The sequence below is a fragment of the Syngnathus floridae genome, chromosome 6 (assembly GCF_059516105.1).
Source record: "Syngnathus floridae isolate MCC-2025c chromosome 6, RoL_Sflo_1.0, whole genome shotgun sequence".
Taxonomy (NCBI): domain Eukaryota; kingdom Metazoa; phylum Chordata; class Actinopteri; order Syngnathiformes; family Syngnathidae; genus Syngnathus; species Syngnathus floridae.
In genome coordinates this window covers 717,263-735,813 of record NC_142418.1, presented here as the reverse complement: position 1 = coordinate 735,813, position 18,551 = coordinate 717,263, and the positions used below count along the sequence as shown (strand labels likewise).

Genomic DNA, 18,551 nt, shown 5'->3' with positions numbered 1-18,551 from the left:
AAGACGATTGACCGATGTTTAACAGTGCTTCTCTGGTAAAAGTGATCCGAGATGGACAGCAGAGGACACAGAAAACACAAAAAATAAGACAAAGAAACAGTGAGCGACTCAGCCTGTGACAAATCATTGGTGCTGGGACCTACCGTTCATGCGCAAGAGCTGTGCATGTGTGTGCACATGTGTTAAAATGATGAAAATTGGCTAAACTTTTAGGGCAAAGAAATTTGCTAGACTTTGGTCTATCCAATTTGCACAGCAAAACAGAAACAATTTTGAAAAATAAAAATGAGAGGAAAAGAGAAATCTGTTTGTGAGCAGAAACTGATCCACACTAGTGCATGTTAGTGTCGAACCCTCATGAGAAATTCCCCAAAAAAAAAAAATGACAACATGCTTTCAGGAATTGGAAGAAGCAAAATTGTGAATTTAAGGCATTGCAATGCTACATTTAATAGGAATAATTGATTGGTTTGTTATAAGATTATACAAACTTCTATATGTGAGCTCAATCTGAGAGGTTGAGTTCTTTAAATTCAAAAACAAAGAAAAAAAATTCAGATTAATTTGCCAGCAGTTTTTTTGCGTTGAGGTTTTTTTTGGGACTGGTGGATTGTTCTATCAGGAACCTTGAGTTGAAAATGGTATGAATGTTGTGTGGAGTGCTTGGATAAATTGGGACCAATGTGATAGACTCCTTTTTGGAGACTGTGTGTGAGATGCAAATGAGCATTGTCAAAGTCAAAGTCAGCTTTATTGTCAATTTCTCCACATGCCAAAGACACACAAAGAAACCGAAATTTCGTTCCCCCCTATCCCACGGTGACAAGACATGGCCCACAACAGACAAACAAGTAAACAAGTATAACAACAGCGTGCTGAATAAATAATGAATAAATAACACAATAAATAAATAAATAAATAAATAAATAAATAAATAAATAAATAAATAAATAAGAGGAGCAAAAAAAGGAGCAAGTGCGCGTACAGCAGACATTCCAGAAAAAGCGCAACAGTGCCGCACGCTACGCAGAAGGGGGTAGCGAGTTCAGGGTCCTAACAGCCTGGAGAAAGAAGCTGTTGGCGAGTCTGGTGGTGCGGGAGCGCAGGCTCCTGTACCTCTTCCCAGAGGGCAGAAGGTCAAACAAAGAGTGAGCCGGGTGACTCACATCTCTCGCAATCGAGGTTGCCTTGCGGGCGAGATGGGAGGCGTTAATGTCCTTCAGGGAGGGGAGCAAAGCACCAATAATCTTACCAGCCGTATTCACTATGCGCTGCAGGGCCTTCAAGTTCTGTTCAGTACAGTTACCACCCCAGACAGCAATGCAACTGGTGAGGATGTTCTCAACGGTGCCACGGTAGAATGTAGACAGGACTGCCTGAGGAGCACATGCACGCCTGAGCTTCCGCAGGAAGTACAGGCGGCGCTGAGCTTTTTTTGCCAGTGACGAGGTGTTTGCGGACCAGGAGAGGTCCTCACTGATGTGCACCCCCAGGAACTTGGTGCAGCTCACCCTCTCCACCACAGCACTGTCTATGATCAGCGGCAGGTGTTTTGTGTGACCCTTCCGGAAGTCAACAACGATTTCCTTGGTCTTGTTGACGTTCAGCAGGAGGTTGTTGTCCTTGCACCACGTGGTCAGAAGGTCAACTTCAGACCTGTACTGAGTCTCGTCGCCCTTTGTGATGAGACCCACCAGAGTCGTGTCGTCAGCAAACTTCACTATGCGGTTGTCGCTGTAGGTCGCAGTGCAATCATGCGTTAGCAGGGTGAAGAGCAATGGACTGAGCACGCAGCCCTGGGGGGCCCCCGTGCTCAGCATGATGCTGGCGGAGATTTTGTCGCCAACACGCACCACCTGAGGCCTCTGACAGAGGAAGTCCAGTAGCCAGTTGCAGAGGGAGGTACTGCGGCCCAGCTCGTCGAGTTTGCAGATGAGTCGCTGCGGCACAATGGTGTTGAAGGCAGAGCTGAAGTCCACAAACAGCAACCTCACATATGAGTCCTTTCTCTCCAGGTGGGTGAGGGCCGAGTGGAGGGCAGAGCAGATGGCATCCTCAGAGGACCGCTTGGCACGGTACGCGAACTGGAAAGGGTCAATGGTGGGGGGGAGAACGGATTTGATGTGCTCCATGACAAGCCGCTCAAAGCACTTCATGATGATGGGCGTCAGTGCCACGGGGCGGTAGTCATTGAAGCAGGACGGTGCAGGTTTCTTCAGCACAGGAACGATGGTGGCAGCCTTGAAACACGAGGGGACGATGGCCTGCTGCAGGGAAACGTTAAAGATGTCCGTGAAGACACCCGACAGCTCCCCAGCGCAGTCCTTCAGCGCTCGACCCGGGATGTTGTCAGGGCCCGCCGCCTTACGGGTGTCAATAGCGGCAAGCGCCCTCCTCACACCGTCGGCAGAGAGGCGCAGGGGCTGCTCGTGTGGGGGGGGGGGGAGTGTTCTTCAGCGGGCAAGTGCTGTTCTGGGCGTCGAAGCGAGCAAAGAAGCGGTTCAGATCGTTCAGCAGACGGACGTCGCCCTCACAGCTCCTCGGCGCGGGCTTGTAGTCCGTGATGGTCTGAATGCCCCGCCAAAGGCTACGTGCGTCCTTGCTGTCCTTGAAGTGGGAGGAGACCTTGCACGAGAACGCCCTCTTCGCTTCTTTGGTGCCTTGGGACAGGTCGGCCCTTGCTGTCCTCAAGCCAGCCTCATCCCCCGCTCTGAAAGCCTTGTCCCTGGCCCTCAGCAGTCTGAGGACAGCCCCTGTCAGCCACGGCTTCCAGTTCGCGCGAGTGACGACGGATTTCGAGCAAGTCACATCATCGATGCACTTCGTGATTGATTGAATCATTGACGAATGATTGCCTGAATGAAAGGAAAATACAGGTTAAATGGTTGAAGTTGTTGGAGACTACTGTGGAAAATTAGTAGTGCGACTTTGAAGAGAGTGATTTTGAGTAAGTTGAATGCTGAGAAAAAAAAGTTGCTTTTGGATTGATAAATAACTAGAGAAAAAACTGGAGAACCAGTAACACATGCAGAAGATGTAAATGATGATAGAATCATATGTAGTAAAGAACACATCTTCCAAAAAAAAAAAGTTTGACATAGTGTGAGGCATAGGCGTTGCCAAGCCTCAGAAGGAGGGAGGGAATAGGACAGATAGTAATACAACACTTTACGACATATGGAATCTCTAATACATTTGGCGTCATACCATTAAGTTAAAATTTTCTCAAGCTTTTTTAGACTTTTGCTTGAAGCAATTGGAAGATGATTGAAAAGTGACTAAATAAGCTATGAGGAAGTGGTGTAGCTGTTAAGGGCACGCACTTATGCACTTCCCTGGCTAATCAACACTTGTTTGAATGAAAAGGAGGAGGGGGAATTGGCTGGGCTTCCTGAAAAACTGTGGACAAAGTGCCCATCTGATGTAGGACTTTTAATGTCCATTACCCTAGTACAAATCCAACCAAGATCAGCGAATCTCCTTTAAAACAGGAGGTAATAAATGGGATAGCCCCTGTCATAAATGGTCTTTGGTTAGGAGGGATCATTAGGAAAATTAGGAAATGCTCAAACTCTTCCCGCAAACAATCCTATTTGCCCAGTTCAACAGGGCAATAAAATTGACTACAAGAGTAGCAAAAAGCAGACGAAGAACAGTCCTTGGCAGATAGCATGATCAGAGCACTCAAACTGAAAGATGTGTCAAATGCAAATTTACTGCCGCCTGATCTTTCTTCCCCACAGGTCAACAACTGCTGCAAGCCAGGAGACTGAGACGACATAAACGTCATCAAAAAGGACAAACTGGGCCAGCCCACGGTGGGAGGGACCATTCCAAGTCTTGCTGACTACCCCCACTGCAGTAAAAATTGCTGAACGGCCCAGATGGATTTACCTCAGCCACTGCAAGTTGCAGAGAGTGCTGGACCCCTAATTCGGAGTGGTGGGGAAGACTGACTACAAAGGGGCCTCATCGTTTAGGGTGAGGCGTCTCAATGTTAGTGAAGAATCCATCGATCCCCACTCTGCTAGGCGAGGGGATGTCCCGGTGTCTCTGTCATCCTAGTAGCAACGTTGTGGCTGGAGCGTGCTATGCTTTGCGGGCTCATCTGAATGGACTGATTGACAATGTTAACCGTGGAAGAAGATGGTCCTATGATGAGAACTCTTTACCGGTCATGGTACCCCAGAAACCCATACGAAACCAACACTTGGTACCGGTGTGTGACGTTCACTGTGCGATCCCACACACAGGAGGGATGCTGTGTGTTCCAAACTCCCCCCCTTCCTCCACGCAAGTTCACCTGGAGGCCAGAACAATGACTGTCACCAAAGCGGAATGCATGACCTCTGTGGGAGGAGTTTGATTTCAACTCCGTGCTGTCACAGTCAGTGACGCTACCCCTACCGCGCTGGACTCACAGAAAAGAACCTGTGATCAAACTCTTTTGGATTAGTCTCAATGTGACTGTTGAAGGACGACAGATGCCACAAGTGGCCTGAACAAAAAGGCTACCTGGAATGGACTGCACGTGTTTCATCCAAGAAAATGAAACCCACGAATGCATTAACGACTGCTCTCCAGGAGGAAACTGGATGGGAGCTTTGGACATCACCGCTGAGTGCCAAGATAGGAGAGCCATTTCAAGGCGTCAGGGCTCTCCCCCTAACATGGCTGCACCATCGGACGGGACCTGCTTCATTCAGAATGGCTCGTGGCTTTGTGGTCACGAGTTGTCCGATGCTGCCCGCCAACTGGACACGAGTGTATGCACGAGTGTGGGTGACCGACCACACCTACAGGATACAACATCAGCTAACGACAGCACACAACTCTTCTGGACGTCGACGCAGGGCTGTTGCAACCTTTGACCCTCATGACCCTGTCTGGGGTGCGAATGTTCCAGACGACCATAAAGTATGGTCCGTCGGAGACAAAGTTGTTCATGGGCTTATTCCTTGGATCGTAGTTGGAAAACAAGCACTCTACATCGAGACACTGAACTATCGTTTCCAATCTTTTGTGAATCTCTCGCTGCAGGTCAATGAACAAAACAGAGAGATTCAGGCTAATGGTCTTGCAAAACAGGATGTTCCGGACTTGATGACTGCAGCACAAGGTGGCGTGTGCCACATTATTGGGACTCCCTGTTGCACATACATACCAGGAGAAAATGACACATCAATGACGCCATGAATTCACTGAAGAACTTACAGCAGGCCATGTCAAAAGACAAAGTCCCACATCAATGGGATTTCTTTTCATGGCTATTCTCTGGCAACTGGTGGCAACTGCTGTTGAAATTTGTGACTCCTGTGCTTGTTGTGCTGGTGTTATTGTGCTTATTTGAAACCTGTGTTGTCCTGTGTTTGAAGTCTGCTGTAGTAAGATCTTTGTCTTCTACCATGGCACAGGTGCAAATACAACATATCAGAGATGTCAAATGTGCTGACTATGATGCGCTGCGGAAAGAAGATTGCGATGATGCTGTTTAGCCGTGCATATTTTACAGAAACTTTATGATTTGAGCATCAAAAATGCCTCGCAAGTGATGGATACAATGATGTACTGTTTCTGTGTTTTTCTTTTTCTTTTTTATTGATAGCATTCTGGTTGCCTAAGGCAGAGGAACCGTGTAAGACTTTTCCTGCATTAAAACATCTTGCCGCAGGTTTTTCACTCACACACTAAACTTGGACTGGAGTATTGAGGAAAAACCTCATTTTCACTGGAAATTATTGCAGTCATTGTTTGTTGTTTTTATCATGTATCACCCTTCACGATCCCCAACCCGTCCCCTATCATGTCAGTTTTTTTATTGATCTTTTTTATTATTATTTTTACTATTCCTCATTCTTCATTATATTTTCTTACTTACGTAAGTTTGATTGATCGGGGTTGGCATAATCATATGATAAACAGGAGGGATATGTTAGGGTTTACAGATTATTTTGATCGTATGATTATGTTGCAATGTAGACTAGAATTATTAACTTTGTTTAAACCTTTTACCTTTCCTTGAGTCTAAAAAGTTTAACCATTCAGTTGTTGAAACTTTCCAAATGGTGTGGAAACATTCAGTCATCTGAAATGCTCCACTCGTTTCTGTTTCCACAACCTTGTAAAACAATGAGCTGGTACCCTCCGCACTGATTAACCAGTTGCTGAGGTGACCATCAAACATGTCCAATGTCACCCCCACCCTGCTTTCTCTCAATAAATACAAGAATCCAAAGTCAGACCTCATTCGATCATCGCTGTACGCACAGCGACGAATGACTGTCCACTTGCAAGTGCTTAAAAAGGGCATACTGTCTCCCGTGTGGTTCTTGCAAAATTAAATTAGAGTGAGCGCCACTCTAACAGTTATAGTAGGCCTGTGGAATAACTGGAACTGCAACTGACGATGAGTCTGACGTCAGCGGCGCATGTATTTCCGGAGTCAGCAGCGGCGTTTTTTTTTTAAGTGACACAGAGGACGGAGATTTCGATAGATACAGTCAAACCTCGGTTTTCGAACGTCCCGGTTCTCGATCAAATCGGAATTCGAACGAAATATTTAAGATTTTTTTGCTTCGGTTGTCGGACAAAATTCGGTGGTCGAACCTCGCGAGATGAGCCGAGAGGACCCTAGAATCCCCGACCGTGCGGCCCGGATGCCGACTGACTCCGTTCGTTGTTATTGTATTTTCGTTAATTTGAGGACTAATCAAGCTTGCTGCGCACGGAGGTCCACTTAAATTTTGGAAAGTACATCAGGACTTTAAAAATATTTTCTAAATTTCAGCGATGGCTCTGTCACAATGATGCGACCAGCGCGGCGCAGTTGCGCGGTCGGCGGCGCGCTACAGTTGCGCGTTTGGCGGTGCGCTGCAGTTGCGCGATCGGACAAAAATGCGCCAATGGAAAAATGCCAATGGAAACAAAGATGTTTTTTTTGTCTTGGAACAGATTAATTTTTTTTCAGTTATTTGTAATGGGAAAAATAGATTCAAAATTCGAACGATTCACTTCTCGAACCACCTTCTGGAACGGATTGTGGTCGAAAACTGAGGTTTGACTGTATAATGATTTGGAGTGACACGGATGATTTGGTAAAATTGTTATTTATGTTATAGTCATTTGATATAAAGTTTATATATAGTTATAGTAGGCCTGTGGAATAACTGGAACCGCAACTGATGATGAGTCTAACATCAGCGGCGCATGTATTTCTGGAGTCAGCAGCTGCGTTTTTTTTAAATGACACAGAGGACGGAGATTTTGATAGATACAATGATTTGGAGTGACACGGAATGTTTGATAAAATTGTTATTTATGTTAGTTATTTGATATATAGTAGTTTATACAGTATACAGGACTGTCTCCGAAAATTAGAATATTGTGATAAAGTTCTTTGCTGTAATGCAATTAAAAAAAGAAAAATCTCATACATTCTGGATTCATTACAAATAAACTGAAATATTGCAAGCCTTTTATTATTTTAATATTGCTGATTATGGCATACAGTTTAAGAAAACTCAAATATCCTATCTTAAATTATTAGAATATTTCCTCAGACCAAGTTAAAAAAAAAAACATAACAGCGAAACAAAATCAAACATTTGAAAATGTCCATTAATGCACTCAGTACTTGGTTGGGAATCCTTTTGCACGGATTACTGCATCAATGCGGCGTGGCATGGAGGCAATCAGCCTGTGGCATTGCTGAGGTGTTATGGATGCCCAGGATGCTTCAATAGTGGCCTTTAGCTCATTTGCATTGTTGGGTCTGGTGTCTTTCAGCTTCTTCTTCACAATACCCCACAAATTCTCTATGAGGTTCAGGTCAGGGAAATTGGCAGGCCAATTGAGGACAGTAATACCATGGTCAGTACACCATTTACTGGTGGTTTTGGCACTGGGCAGGTGCCAGATCATGCTGGAAAATGAAATCATCTCCGTAGAGCTTTTCAGCAGACGGAAGCATGTAGTGCTCTAAAATCTCCTGGTACACATCTGCATTTACTCTGGACTTGATGAAACACAGTGGACCAACAGCAGCAGCTGACATGGCTCCCCAAATCATCGCTGACTGTGGGAACTTCACACTGGATTTCAAGCAACTTGGATTTTGCTCCTCTCCAGCCTTTCTCATGACTCTGGCGCCTTGACTTCCAAATGAAATACAAAACTTGCTTTCGTCGGAAAAGGGGACTTTCGACCACTCTGCAACTGTCCAGTGTTTCTTTTCCATAGCCCAAGTCAGAGGTTTCTTCTGTTGTCTTGAGTTCAGAAGTGGCTTGACCATGGGAATACGGCTATTGTAGCCCATTTCCCGGACACGTCTGTGAACAGTGGCTTTTGATACCTGGACTCCAGCTTTCAGTCCACTGTCTTTGAAGCTCCTCCAAATTCTGGAAGCGACTCTTCTTCACAATGCTGTTAAGGCTGCGGTCATCTTTCTTGGTTTTGCAGCGTTACCTGCCACATTTCCCCCTTCCAACAGACTTTTTGTGGATGTGCTTTGAAACTGCACTCTGTGAACAGCTTGCTCTTTGAGAAAATTCTTTTTATGTCTTACCCTCCTGATGGAGGGTGTCAGTGATGGTCCTCTGGACAGCAGTCAGATCAGCAGTCTTCCCCATACTTGTGATTTCGTTTACTGAACCAAGCTGAGTGTTTTTCAAGGCTCAGGAAACCCTTGCAGGTGTTTTGAGTTAATTAGACGATTCAAGTGATTAGTTGAATACCCTACTAGTCAGAGATGGGACCAAGTCACACATGCGCAAGTCTCAAGTAAGTCTCAAGTCTTAACCTTCAAGTCTCAAGTAAGTCCCAAGTCTTTTTTTTCTTGGTCAAGTCAAGTCAAGTCCTTAAATAGGTCAAATCAAGTCCAAGTCAAGTCCTTAAATCGGTCAAGTCCAAGTCAAGTTACCTCATTATTTCAATTTTACCCACAGAATCTTATCTTAGTAGTGAAAAGACAAGATATCAGTAACTTTAAGCAACCATCATTGTCCAATGTGTCTAACCTGTTTAAAAAATATGACAATAATTTGGATTTACACTGTAATTACAGATATTCAGTAAAATACACCATCTCATCAAACAAAAAAGAAATGACCTCATACAATGATTTATTGACAGGTCAATCTAAACAAATGAACGTCTGCCGACAGTGTCTGACACATTTGAGTTGCAAATATGAAAAAATAATCTGAAAAAAATCTGAAAGAAGAAATGTTTTTGTTGCATATCTCGCACTGTGCTGTCCGTCTTTGGCCGTCATAAAAGTAATTGCAATAGCCGAAGGTGATGATTCGCGGTACAGCTCCCGCTAACATGTTTGCGCATGTCTGATATAAGGGGGTGTGATTCTCCAACAAACACGTTCGGTAGGTAGAGAGGGCACGACTGATTGATTGACAGGGTAGTGATCCAATCATGACAACACCATTCTCAGCCTGCGCTCCTACCGTGTTATCGATATTATTTTTTTAAATGTATTAATTTTATATTCAAACTGAAAACATAAACTAAATAACACTGCAGTCATTCAAGTCATCGTGTCTCAAGTCAAGTCCCCTCCGGACGCCGTTATAGAGCTCTGTACACTAAAACCAGCAGACACAGAGACAGCTTCTTCCCCCAGGCTGTCGCTCTGATGAACTCACACCACTCTTAGAGTCTCAGAGTCATTACTGTGCAATAACATCCTGCTTTCCACACCTTTTTTGTCTACACTGTTTGTACTATGTGTCCTCTCTGCATCCATTGCAGCCTGGTCTCCTAGAAGAGGGACCCTACCATCTGTGGTCTTTTCTCAAGGTTTCTCATTTCCCCTAGCTGGAGTTTTGAGTTTTTCCTTGCCCTCTTGGGAGTTTAAGATCAGGGGATGTTTGAGAATATCTTTCGTTCTTCACATGTCCTGAGTGTTCTTGTTAGTCACCTAAATGTTGAACAGAGGCTGTGATTTACCGAAGTCAAATTCCTTGTTTGGCACGCTCAAACATGGCGAATAAAAAACTCTTGAATCTTGAATCTTGAAGTCTCGAGTCTTTAACTTCCAAGTCCAAGTCGAGTCTCAAGTTTTTTCATTTTTTGTCAAGTCAAGTCACAAGTCATCAAAACAGCGACTCGAGTCGACTCGAGTCCAAGTCACAGTGACTCGAGTCCCCATCTCTGCTACTAGTATACTTTCTCATGATATTCTAATATTTTGAGATACCGTATTTTTCAGACTAAAAGTCGCTCCGGAATATACGTCGCATTAGCCATAAAAAGTGAAAAAAAACACAAGTTGCTCCGGAGTATAAGTCGCATTTTGGGGGAAATTTATTCGACAAAATCCAACACCAAGAACAGACAGGAACGAGCAACAACAAGCTAAACGATAGGTATGCTAACGTGACATAAACACAAACGAAGAGCTGAGAACGGGCCTGACGTAACATTCAGAGCTATTCAAATAACTATTACATAAATAACACGTTTATAAAACCAACTGTGCCACTCCAAATCAATAAATCCATCGATCATCCTTTATCTCAACAATGCCGGCCGGGTGCGCGCTGCTGACGGCGGTTGCACTTCAAAATATTCCACAGGCCCATATAACAATATATAAATTATATATCAAATAACTATTATATAAGCAATAATATTATCAAACCCATCTGTGTCACTCCAAATCAATGAATCCATCGATCGTCCTTTATGTCAACAATACCGGCCGGGTGCGCGCCGCTGACGGCGGTTGCACTTCAAAATATTCCACAGGCCCATATAACGATATATAAATTATATATCAAATAACTATTATATAAGCAATAATATTATCAAAACATCTGTCACTCCAAATCATTAAATCCATCAATCAAATTCCTCGTCCTTTGTCAACAACGCCGCGCGTGCGCCGCTGACATCAGCCTCGTTGTTATTCCACAGATCTAGTATATAACTACTATATTGTAGCGTTAACAAAGTACTAAAGCCTACTCATTTGCCCAATTAGCAAAAGTTTTAGCCAGCATGGCGTAAGTTTTAGAGAAAAAAGACGAGGATCGTGCCAGGGAAATAGACAAGTCGAACGGGATCAGGAACTGCTTCAGATGGGCATGGCTCGAGAGCAGCGTCATCAACTCGGAACACAAAGGCGCTCTTAAAGCAATGCGACAGTGATTGTGAATGTGGTTGCGCAATGGGACTAAATTAAGCTAAATTTCAGTGATGGCTCTGTCACAATAATGCGATCAGCGCGGTGTAGTTGGGCGATCGGTGACGCGCTACATTTGCGCATTCGGCGGTGCGCTGCAGTTGCGCGATCGGACAAAATTAAGCTCCCTGCGCACTTAGGTCCACTTGAATTTTGGAAAGTACATCAGGAGTTTAAAAATACTTTCTAAATTTCAGTGACGGCTCTGTCACAGACCGCAACGCGCTACGGTTGCGCGTTCGGCAGTGCGCTGCAGTTGCGCGATCGGACAAAAATGCGCAAATGAAAAAATGCTTTAAAAAGTCTTGGAATGGATTAAAAATGTTTCCATTATTTGTAATAGGAAAAATAAATTCGGAATTCGACCGATTCGCTTCTTGAACCGCCTTCTGGAACGGATTGTGTTCAAAAACCGAGGCTTGACTGCATTATATTCACCTTGGTAGCCCACCAAGCAGGAATATTTTTTTTAACAAAACTGTTGAAATTGAGTGATGAAATTAATCGTTTTGGGGTTGCTATACTGCCAAAATCCAGGAGTTTCCAGGGAGCTTTGCCCCCTGAGCCCCTTCCAGGGCGTTGCCCCTGGCCCCCTGCGGCCCCCAATGGGGGGCCTTTGGGCCCTGTGGCCCCCAATAGGGGCCTGTGGCCACTGTGGCCCCCAGTGGGGCATGCGGCCCCCAGACTACTTTTCAGTGTTTTTTTTCCATTTGCCGTTCTCATCCCTGATCCACAGAGGTGAAAGAGAGCTCCGTAGGGTAGGACCGGGCGTGCGTAAAAGCCATAATAGTTTTTCAAACCTTCTGTGTCACTCCAAATCATTAAATTCTTCAAACTCTTTGTCCTCCGTGTCACTTACAAACAAATCCGCTAATGATGCCGGTAGTACGTGGGGCCCTTCGTCCTCCCGTGATCGAATCTTTGTCCTTTATGTAAACAACTGCCGCGCCGCGCCGCTGACGTCACTTGAAGTTAAAATTACAGTAATCCTTTGCTACATCGTGGTTCGTTTATCGCGGTTTCACTTTGTTTTTTTTTTTTATTTTGAAAAAATTCACATATAAGTCGCTCCTCAGTATGTCGCCCCCCACCCAATCTATGAAAAAAAAACGCAATTTATAGTCCGAAAATTTGATATTTGAGTTTTCTTAAGCTGTATGCCATAATCAGCAATATTAAAATAGTAAAAGGCTTGCAATATTTCAGTTAATTTGCAATGAATCCAGAATGTATGACATTTTAGTTTTTTTAATTGCATTACAGAAAATAAAGAACTCTATCACAATATTCAAATTTTTGGAGACAGTCTTGTTTAGTAATATAGGCCTGCGGAACAATTGGAACTGCAACTGACGATGAGTCTGACCTCAGCGCCGCATGTACTTCTGGAGTCAGCAGACTCCACAGAAGATGAAGATTTCGATGGATTTAATGATTTGGAGTGACATGGATGTTTTGATAAAGGTGTTATTCATTTTATAGTTATTTGAATAACTGTTAATATGTTACGTCAGGCACGTTCTCAGTTCCTCGTTTGTTTATGTAACATTAGCATACCGTATCGTTTAGCCTGTTGTTGCCTATTCATGTCTGTTCTTGGTGTTGGATTTTGTCAAATAAAGTTCCCCCAAAAATGCGACTTGTACTGGGGTGCGGTTAGTTTGAAATGAGTTAGTATTTACCTGGAACTGACTCTGCATTATAAACTTGAATAAATAATACAAACGTAAAATAACAGGATGAAAATGAAGAAGGTCAATGTAAAAAAAAAAATGGCTGACGTCAAAGACTCAGCCTCCTTGCGACATTAGTAGGAAGTAGGATTTATTAGTAGAAAGCAGGATTTTGCCTACACCCGTTGACAGGTGATAAGTTCCCGTGTAAAAAAAATAAATAAATAAAATGCGTCCGGTGAGGTCACACACTTAAGTCTGCAAAGTTATAAATCGATAAACGTAATGCTACGACCAACCAAACAAGTGAACGAATTACATTTCAATCGTATACAGCACTACACACTTTGTTTCACAGGACAACAATGATATACTGCTGAAACAAGGTCCCGCAATAATGTTCTTGACGAAAGGTTACAAATATTCTAATTCAGACAGTGTTCTGGAAGTGAATTTTACTTGGTTGGCAGCTCTTTAATCTCATGATACAAGTGAATTTCACTTGGTTGGCAGCTCTTTAATCTCATGATACATGCCAGAAATATTAATAATCTATTTAAGGGATTCAGTAAAAAAAAGTTGATTAGACAGTATGCGTTGCTCTCACTTATCTGCCTGTCTGTGCAATCCTTATGTCATTATTTGTCATGTTTTTCTTGTCATTCTCAGCTGAGCCCAAGATGAGCATGTTTCACGAACGAGTGCGACATTTAGTGGCTGCTTATGATCACACGTTAGAGCAGCAAATAGTGAAACGAGGCTCATACCTGGCTTGCAGGGATGAGGAGCTCTGGAAGCAGGTGGAGGAGCTGTTGAGACACAATAATGCTCTAGAAACCCACTGCTCGAGTCTAGACCCTCTAAAGGTTATGGAAGACTCACTCAAAGTGGAAGCAACATTCACATAAGCACCTAAATTGGGTAGCGCCAAACAAGTGATAGCAAGAAGAGGACTGCGTGGCCTTGCCAAAGCATTTGAGATTCTGGAACAAGCAGCTCTGAACCTCTATCTTGGACCCTGGAGGGAAGAGTACAAAGTTGTCAAAGTTAATTGCTTTTTAAAATGCTTTGTGTTTATGTTTATATAAATCATAACTACTGCAGTATTTAATGGGAAAGAAATAATTTCATATCGTGTTTGGTTCTCTTGTCTTTCAGATGTACTCGGGCATGTTCACACACTACATCAAACCTGTGTTGTCAGTGGCACAGATTGAAAAACTGTTTGGCTTGCTAGGATACCAATGTTCAACATGGCGGGAGCAGCTTTATCTCCAGTTACACACAGTCGGTTCATTGATTTTGGATGATCTCCTTTGCCTCTCGTGTGCCTTTTTTCTTGCACGGTGCGAGTGTTACCTCCTTCAGACGGCCCTGGAGAATCATAGCAGTGATGTCCAGTGGGAACTATGTATGGTCCAAGAGAGACTGCGAGGATATGCCCTACAGGTATGTTGCGTAGAATTAATTCTGAATTGGAAATTATTCATTACAGTGTTACCTTGCTTATATTGCTGCTCACAATTCACGGCCTTGTTTTTTCGCTGAGTTTTTGGGGTGCCAGAGTGTCATGCTTTTATTTGTCCATTATAAGTTTCACATTCACCCATTCACACCCGGATTGTGTTCTACAGCACCTTAACCTCTTTCCAAGCCTTGATGCAACTAATGCACCATGTCCGTTTGGTGCACCGACTGCACATTATATTTTTTAGTGCATTCTGAATAACCAAAAGACACTTTTGAACAACCTTTTCGGAAACTCAAAACGTTATTCAAATATGATGTTAAAGGCATTACAGACGATATTCCTGACAGGTCAGAAATCACTACCTATTTGTCCATTTTTGAATGCTGCACAAGCGCAGGTCCCTCTTCCCCACCCCTCCCTGTTGTTCTTCCACACTCACATGCACGAGCGTCGTATTTGAAGTTTTTTACAGTCACCAGACGACTCGCTTCCTACTACGCTTTCTTTTGCGAGAACCTTCTTCATCACAGCGTTCATCAGCCATTTTCATTCAAAGGTCAAGCAGGGAACGCTACAACTAAGCTAACTACCGTAATTTTCGGACTATAAGTCGCGGGTTTTTTTCATAGTTTGGGTGGGGGGGCGACTTATACTGAGGAGCGACTTATATGTGATTTTTTTCAAAAATTGTAAAAAATTCAAAAAGAAAAAAAAATTAAACTGCGATGAATGAACCGCGATGTAGCAAGGGATTACTGTAATTTGAATTTCAAGTGACGTCAGTGGTGACGTCAGGTTTGAAAAACTATTATGGCTTTCACACACGCCCGGTCCTACTCTACTGAGCTTTCTTTCACCTCCGTGGTTGAAAGTCGGGGGCCGGCGCTCGGCCGGGTGGCTGTCCAGGGACGGTGGATGGGGCTCGGACATGGCTTTTACGCACACCCGGTCCTACTCTATGGAGCTCTCTTTCACCTCCGTGGATGGAAGTCGTGGACCGGCGCTCGGCCGGGTGGCTGTCCGGGGACGGTGGATGGGGCTCGGACATGGCTTTTACGCACACCCGGTCCTATTCTATGGAGCTCTCTTCCACCTCCGTGGCTGGAAGTGCCACCTCCGGGGATAGAGGTCCACGCCGCCACACACCTAGAAGTCCACGCCGGTGCTTGGGGCCGTGTGGTGGTGAACTATTTGTTAGTTATTTGATATATTTTATTTCCTATAGCAACTTGTATGTTTTTATCGTTACAGTTCAGTACTTGTTGGCTCGTTGAACTCTTGTTTTGTTAATTAAAGAGACGTTTACCAAACCCACGTCTTTCCTTGTGCTTTGTTAACGCTATAATATAGTTATATACTGGATCTGTGGAATAACGACAAGGCTGACGTCAGGGCGCATGCGCGGCATTGTTGACAAAGGACGAGGAATTTGATTGATGGATTGAATGATTTGGAGTGACACAGATGGTTTGATAATAATTTTGTTTATATGATAGTTATTTGCTATATACTTTATATATCGTTATATGGGTCTGTGGAATATTTAGAATATTTGGACTTCAGCGGCGCGGCGCATACGCGGCATCGTTTCTATAAAGGACGATCGATGGATTTAATGAATTGGAGTGACACAGATGGTTTTATAAATGTGTTATTTATGTAATTGTTAGAGATTTGCTCACTCAAACAATATTTTGCAAGAACCACATGGGAGACAAGCAAGTTCTTTTAGACACCTGCAGGTGGAGAGTTCACTCACTCCAGAATGAAGTCTGAACCCTCGTTCCTGCGATGGGATATTTATTAAGAGAAACAGAGTGGGGGTTTGGGTAAACTGGCTAAAGCCCTTGTCCTCTAGTCTAAACATGTCAGGGGATGTTTTACGACCTTGTGATAAGGAGGACAAGGTAAGGTATTTATTACCTGTTGCATTCCAACATAATCCTATGATAAAGATAACCTGGAAAACCCTAACATCTCCCTCCTGATTTATCATATGATTATGCTACCCCAAACAACAAAGAAAAGTAAAAAAAACATATATACGTATAATGAAGAAAGCAGAATGGTAAAAATAAAAACAACAAACAATGATAGCAACACTTTCCAGTGAAGATGAGGCATTACCTCAATACCCCAAATCAAACTTATTGTGTAAGCGAAAAACCTGCTGGCCAGATGTTATTAGCAGGAAAATTCTTACACGGCCCCGTTGCCACAGGCGACCAGAATGCTATCAATAATAAAAAAAATAAAAAGAAAATCACAGAAACAGTACATCATTGTATCCATCACTTGCGAAGCATTTTCGATGGTCAAATCATCAAGTTTCTGTAAAACATGCTCAACAGAACAGCATCTACGCAATCCATGTTTCATTATCGTCATCACATCCGTCATCTCTAAGAAGTTGTATATGAACCTGGGCTACAGTAGAGGACACAAACTTCGACACAGCAGACTTCAAAATTGGGATAACGCAGGTCGTAAACAAGCACAACACCACCAGCACAACAAGCACAGGAGACAGCAATTTCAACAGCAGTTGCCACCAGTTGCCAGAGAATAGCCATGAAAAGAAATCAAACTGATGTGGGACCTTGTCTTTAGACATGGCCTGCTGTAAGTTCTTCAGCGAATTCATGGCGTCGTTTATGTGGGTGTCATTTTCTCCTGGTATGTATGTGCAACAGGAAGTCCCAATGATGTGGCACACACCACCTTGTGCTGCCGTCAACAAGTCCAGAACCATCCTGTTTTGCAAGACCATCAGTCTAATAGCCTGAATCTCTCTATTTTGTCCATCGTTGACTTGCAGTGAGAGATTCACAAAGGATTGAAAACGATAGTTCAGTGTCTCGATGAAGAGCGATAGTTTCCCAACCCCAATCTGAGGAAAGAGCGCAAGGACAACTTTGTCTCCGACGGACCATACTTTATGGTCATCTGGAACGTTCGCACCCCAGACAGGGTCATGAGGGTCAAAGGTTGCAACTGCCCTGCGTCGACGTCCAGTAGAGTTATGTGCTCCTGTCAACAAATGGTGTCGTATCCTGTAGGTGTGGTCTGTCACCCACACTGGTGCACACACTCCTGTCCAGTTGGCGGGCAGCATCGGATAAACCTTGTGACCACAAAGCCACCACCCATTCTGTATGAAGTATGTTCCATTCGATGGTGTAGCCATGTTGGTTGGCGAGCCCTCACCACCTGAAATGGCTCTCTTATCTTGACACTCATCGGTGATGTCCAGAGCTCCCATCCAGTTTCCTCCTGGAGAGCAGTCGTCGTTAATGCAGACGTGGGTCTTGTTACCTTGGATGTAACATGTGTAATTCACTCCAGCTGGTCTCTCTGTGTAGGCCACTTGTGGTATTGTTCGCCCTTTAACAGTCACATTGAGATTTGTCCAGAATAGCTGATCACAGGCACCGTCAGCAAGCCCAGGGCGGTAAGGGTCGGCATCCTTGACTGCGACGGCACGGTGCTGATATCCAACTCCTCCCATGGATGCCATACATTTTGCTTCAGTGACATTCATTGCTCTCGCCTCCAAGCGAACTTGCGTGGAGGAAGGGGGGAGTTTCGAACACACATAGCATCCCTCCTGTGTGTGAGCTCTCACAGTGAACCTGACATACCGGTACCAAGTGTTGGTTTCGTATGGGTTTCTGGGGTCCCATGACCAGTCCTCAAAGTTCTCATCATGTGACCATCGTTTACCACGGGCAACATTGTCATTTGGTCTGTTCAGATGAGTCAATAGACCATAGCACGCTCCAACCACAACGCAGCAGAGGATCCATCTGGCATATGGAGCCCCGTTGCTACTAGGATGGCAGAGACACCGGGACATCCCCTCGCCTAGCGGAGTGGGGATCGATGGATTCTTCACCAACATTGAGACGCCTCACCCTAAACAATGGGGCCCCTTTGTAGTTAGCCTTCCCCACCACTCCGAATTAGGGGTCCAGCACTCTCTGCAACTTGCAGTGGCTGAGGTGAATCCAACTGGGCCGTTGAGAAATTTTAATCGCCGTGGGAGTAGCAAGCAAAACTTGAAACGGTCCCTCCCACCGTGGGCTGGCCCAGTTCTTTCTTTTGATGACCTTGATGTAGACCCAGTCTCCTGGATTGATGGGGTTGTCCACCTGTGAGGGAGAGAGATCAGGCGGCAGTAAATTTGCATTTGACACATCTTTCAGTTTGA

General features: G+C 44.2%; 1 protein-coding gene across 5 annotated transcripts in view; it reads left to right on the top strand.

Annotated features, from left to right (window-relative positions):
* The window catches only part of pdf (peptide deformylase, mitochondrial), a 64,606-nt gene that overhangs the window by 8,701 nt on the left and 37,354 nt on the right, over positions 1-18,551 (top strand). For 2 of the 5 annotated variants that reach the window (XM_088379688.1, XM_088379682.1), the window contains exon 2: positions 13,540-14,319. The exons of 2 other annotated variants lie outside the window; for them this stretch is intronic. The gene's annotated coding sequence lies outside the window, so the exon portion shown is untranslated. The remainder of the gene's footprint in view (positions 1-13,539; positions 14,320-18,551) is intronic. One more of the 5 variants, XM_088379683.1, reaches the window with a different exon arrangement.